Source organism: Saccostrea echinata, unplaced genomic scaffold (genome assembly GCF_033153115.1).
Source record: "Saccostrea echinata isolate AGI-Se365-2 ecotype Australia unplaced genomic scaffold, CSIRO_AGI_Sech_v1 ptg000054l, whole genome shotgun sequence".
Taxonomy (NCBI): domain Eukaryota; kingdom Metazoa; phylum Mollusca; class Bivalvia; order Ostreida; family Ostreidae; genus Saccostrea; species Saccostrea echinata.
The window spans coordinates 60,309,050-60,315,181 of NW_026889803.1; positions in this window are offsets into that span (position 1 = coordinate 60,309,050).

Consider the following 6,132-nt stretch of genomic DNA (forward strand, 5'->3'; position numbering starts at 1 on the left):
GTTATATTCAAGTCCATGTATATGTACTCCTTGTACAATTTTTTTTGAACCGCGCGTGCAAGTGTAATTAAATTATAAAAAGTTAACATACTTCTTAAATGCATGGCATTTACGTTACACAGTTCTGGACATTAGAAATAATTAAGCTTATAGTGTTGGCGATATTTTATCGTATACTAAAAAATATGTATTACATAAAACATGTATTTTAAAAAATTCAGCACAATATAGCCTTTCAGATACTTATAAATACAAAATCAGATTACATATAATATGAAATATTTTATTGAATATTATGATCTCTTCTCTGTAAACAGGTGTGTTTTGAAGAGGACATTGAAGGCGAAAAGGGGCTCGAATAGCCGCCAGTTTTTTTTCTGCGGAAAGCTGTACAGTTATCTTGGACGACATATCGCATACAAGTACAGTGTACAAAACAGCAGTGAAAATAAAAATAATGAACTCAAAGTTTAATTCTCTTCTCTCAATTATTTTGTGAAACATAATTACCAACAAAGATATAAGTTTTTACCAGAGTGTATACAAAGCGACTTTTCAAGCGGTACATGAAAGCGTTTGACGCGTGACCAGGTACGTGTAATTGCTTTCAAAACATGCAAACTCAGACTACAGTATCAGGTAGCGCAGGTTGCTGGCCTGTCAATCAAATCAGCAGCTATTGTTTTATTTTTGTATGATTGTCGGGCGGTATATTATCGATCTTAAGCTAGGTAGATTTTGTGGGCGTTAATGGAAAATTGGGTGTTTAATAAAAAGCACATGTACTTGTCATATGCTGGAGTTACAAAACTATAGTCGACAGATTTTTTAACATAGCATGTTAAAAGTTGGTGTAATCATAAAGATAGCCATTTTAAAAAGAAAATAATGTAAAAGTGTTTAGCAATGCGTCTTATTGTTTTCAAAATATATCTCTTTTGAATTCTTTGTCTACAAACCTGGTGTGTCAAGTTAGAATTATCTGCAGAATTAACCACACGCAATGAATCTCCGAAATTAAACACATAATTGAGAAATAAATCGTTTATTAAATACATGTATGCAGTTTAAAGATTAGGATTCATGAAATCGGGGACCTTTATACGTCCTTAATAAAATGTTTTGGATTTAAATTAAATCAAAATAAGATAAGAATAAATGATTTAATTGAATGATCCGGTATGATTCAAAAAATAATTTTCCGTAAATCATTGTGTCAGCAAAATGAATATAGAACGACAATGTTTTGTGTATGAGCACTAATAGCTGCTTCCTCGGCTACATATTTAGGTTACATAATTGTAAACAAACACAAAACCCGGGTATATGTGAAACGCAGTTAAATGTAGTTAAAGACTGATTTATTTTTTGCTAACTTTTTTTAAAAATTCAATATAGTGTATGTTTCAACATTAAACGATGAAAATATGTTTTGTTTACGAACGCAGGTCGCTGGTTCACACGCAATGGATCTCTTGTAATTTCGGCCACAATAATTTAATAAGTATATCACCAACATGACCAACATAGATAAGATGAAATAATTTGAAAGATCCGATTTGACTTAAAAAAAAAAACAATTATCCGTACATAGTTGAGTTTGCAAAATAGATTTAGAACGGCAATGCCTGTTTAGTGTATGGCCACTGATCACTGGATCTAGGTCACGCGTGATCGGGGGATGGCCGGTTACGTAATTATAAACAAAAACAAACCCCGAGACGTATTGAAAATGTGTGACTCAATAATTTGGAATGAAACCACAGAACACGTAAAAACTTATTTTAAAGTAGTATTAGTATTTATTTTGGATAGGTTTATCATTTATAGCAAGTTTATTTCAGTTATGCGCATAAAGATTTCACCTTCACTTGTCTAATGAAACTAGTTACCTGTATATGGGTCAAGCTTCTAGCTCATTTATTAAAAAAGACTCGAACAAAATAACAAGTTCACGAGATCAATAATATGTTAAAGAACAACTTTTTTAGCGACAGCTATATCGAAATATTTACCGTTTTTGAGTTATAAAACGAAAACTTTCAAGGACCCTAGATCCCTAATTTAAGGGACCAGCCCCTTTTTGGAGGTGCCAAATGAAAGACCTTAAAAATGTGCACAACTTTTATTCAACATGTCTTAACAAAATATTTTTAGTTTAAAGGATACATAGGAAAAAATGTGTAAATTTTCGCGCTTTTAGGCGTTCTAATTTTTGACCCCTATCTAGCGCCATTTTGAACACAGAAATCAAAAAACAAAAATAGATGTGCACAACTTCAATGCTTCTATTATTTAAATTCGGTAGAATTTCTACTCCAGCTTTTGTAGTCTCGGAGCCTTTATCCGGAAATGAAGAGTCCTAAATTTTCATTTAAAGGGAGATAACTCAAAAGCGGAAGTGGATTTTTTTACATGTTTGAGAGCATTCTGATAGAGTTTTGTAACGTCTATAAACCTTGCAAATATGAGCAAAATCCGTTGAGAAATGAGCGAGATATGAGGCCTCAAAATTGGCGTCTAGAAAGGAGAAGAAAAAAAAAAAGAATAATAATCTTAACCATCAGAATCAGTAGAAGGTCTTCCGTTGTGACGGAAGACCTTAATTACACTGCAGCCAAATTTTTAGACGTAAACACCTGCTGGTTTCGATAATGCAAAGCGGGAAACACTATTTTGGACGTTAAATTTTACAGACTTTATTATTCTTAGTTTATATGTCTTCATAGCCTTTCCTGGGTTATATGCACTTATATCGTTCTAAAAATTATTATAATTGTTAAGCTCAAGTTGCCACAGAAGGACATTTTCAGGAGAGAGAGAAAGAGAAAAAAAGCATGAGGGAGAGGATTGTCTACATCTTTATTTTGGGTATTGATAATTGATAAGCATAAAAAAAATTAAATAAATAATGGAACGTTGCTTGGGGGGTTGGGATATATTCAGAGGGAGGGTTTGACTCTATGGCAACAAAACCGGGGGTAAGGGTCAATGAAAAAAATTCCACACTCAATACACAGCAAATAATCATTATCAAAAATAAATGGAATTGTGCAGGCTCATGTTTCTGATTTTTTAAGTTTGTTTTATTTTACATTCAAGGAGAAGGGGGGGGGGGGGTTAAATGCTAAACAAACGATAAATCCCAAGCCAAATTAAAAAAATGGAAGAAAGTAAAAATACACAACATAAATATATTATACCTGAAGTTTGTTTGACCCTTATAGTGTTCTGTTAGTAAGCTAATAATTATGGTACATGCATCTAATACGTTAAAAGATACTTCATTTTTTTACGGTTACGATAAAGAATGCTTTCATGTGCGAATCAAGCAAGAATAGGTTTAAGTGGATAAAAAAACAATAAAAAATATATTAACTTCTGTTGCACGAAAAAAAATATTTGTGTTGACATCGTAGAAATTTTTTGACGACAGAAGCAGTCGGTGTGAATTCATTTTCAGTCTCAAACTTTTAGAGCCTCATATATCAAACTGTTTTTTCTTCAAAACAAAGTCGGTTCAGCTTAAGTAAATGATTGTGATTTGACAAGCATGCAAGACTAATATTTAATACAAAGTGATGCTAAAAGAAAGCTGCGGTTGTAAAAGGTCAAACTGCGGTTACTTGACATGTCCAGAGACGCCAAAAGATGTACATGTATACAGTGAATAAATCAGAATCACAGTCGTAGAAATTTATGACATGAGAATACAAATTATATTGGTCATTTTTAAACGCGTCTTCCCTAAAAAAGACAATTCAAGATAAAAATACAATTTTGATGACTACCAGCTTACCCTCTGTATTTTGATAAAAAGATAAATATTTGCGACAGCGTATCGTCCCCTTTGAAATCTCATTGTTGTAAAAATGATTACCATAGGGATACATAACACATAAAGGCCAAAAACCTCAGGTGGATATCAGAGAATTTGAACAGCGTTATATATGTATTTGTTATCTATGTTATTGTTTATCTTAAGATCTGAAGAAAATACTCAAAATGTAAATAAAAAAAAAATATTTAAATACAAGGGCTAGGATTCATAAAAATACACAAGATTTATGCAAAGATACTCCCGTATAAAATACATTTTTATAGCTAGTACAAAAATTCTTAAGTCATATTTATTCTAAGTGCAATTCTTAGCCAAGTTTAAGAACACTTACTAAGTCACCCTAGCAACACATAAAACCCGAACAAAAAGCGCACTCTTTAGTGATGGAGACCTGTATCAGTTCTATAAATATGTATTACATCACAACTGATATGTACAGCTATGTCATCGTCATTGCACATTTGCATCTTACCAGTTGATAAATATCAACTGGTAAAGTCAAAGAAGTTTCTTGGTAGATGTTATAGCATAGTTTCTTAATGAAAGATGGAGATTTCATCTATGCACCATTATTTTTATTTTGATAAAGAAAACTTAAGTATTTCTAACCTACTTAATCCTGAGGACACTTAATTAACTATGCACTAAACGTGTTTATGAATTGTACTTGAGTATTTCTACAACATTTATGGATTGTACTTGAGTATTTCCACAACATTTATGTAATACTTGGAGAACTTAAGTAAGAAATGTATACTGAAGTGAATTCTTTAATCTAAAGTTTTATAAATACTGGCCAAGGATTTTAAATTGACTTGAAGTGATATTTGATTCAAAGGTCTATTTTTAGGAAAATCAAAAGTGATGACACGTATCTATCTACTTTAATAACAGCCATTTTTCATTTATTTATTTTTAGGCTGGATGATTTTTCGGGGATTTAGCTGACAAACTTGGTCAACCTCTTTCTGCACTCCATGTGCCCTTTTTGCACTTTGTAATTCTTTGGAAAAGAAGACACACCGGGTCTCAAAGTTGGGAACATTTTAGTATCGGTATCAGCGTATTGTGTGAAATATTAACATTATTAAGAAAAAATACTTCATGTCAGACACAGTCATGTTGAAGATTGTATTTACAAGCATATTATTACCATTAACAAGCCAACACAGGACTAGAAACCCCAAAGACAGATATTTGATGATGTGACAAGAGTAATTTCCCGGTACCAAAACAACAACATACCTCACTCTCAGGGCCACACAGAATATAGCCTCTTGTAAAAAAAACATGACTTGCACTTTCACCAAAATAACTTTGTAATTAAGCATTGAATTATTGCAGCCCAGAGGACCGGGCTGCTCTATACATATAAGTTTAAGTTTTGGTGTATGGGACTGAGGTGGGAGAAGTTATTCAGAATTTAACTATACATTAAATAGATTATACATCATAATGTTATTTCCCTTTATAAATTACGATATCGATATACACAATATATTACTTCCAGTACATCTTTGAAGTACATCTTTAAAAATATATATGTTTTTAATATATAATATAAAAAATTGCTTATGATTTACTATCGAAAAACGACAGGTCCCTTTTTTTTAGAACATTAAATTTTACTTATCGCATAAAAACGCATGTTACACAGTTTGTGTTTTATATTCATTAAGTCAAATATATTTTTGATGATAGGTGTGATACATATGTTTGATTCTAATTTATATTTTATGCAGGCAACAGTTAATTGAGGAAATGAAAAAGTTTAAAACGGTATCGTTTTTATTCGATTTTCATCCGATTAGGAGCTTTCCGTAAATTTCCCGACTATAGGCTCGATCTTTCAGACGTATGCCTTTATCACACAAATCGAAGCGGTTTGATGATCAAGATTTTACTTCATTTATTTCCCGGGCGACAATTGATGGCAACATCAATGTTTTCTTGTTATTTTTTGAAAGATATTGTCTCATCAATTCAACTGCAACGGTGTGTGCAAACAAATTGAATGCTCGTTACCCAATTTGTTTCCACAAACTTTAGTTTACTATAGTAATCTGTTGTTAGGGATGTTAGCATGAATGTTGATTTACTATTATTAAGTTACACTTGCACGGCGTTTAATGTTTGTGACGTCAAATTGAAAATCATACTTTATTCTTTTGACCTCCCCGTCCGTCTTATGGTGTACTGAATGCCGCTTTTTTTTTTTTTTTTTAGCAAAATACATGTGGAATGTAAATATTTAAGGAATCACTGTCTAGTTAGTAGAGTATGCCAGGGCA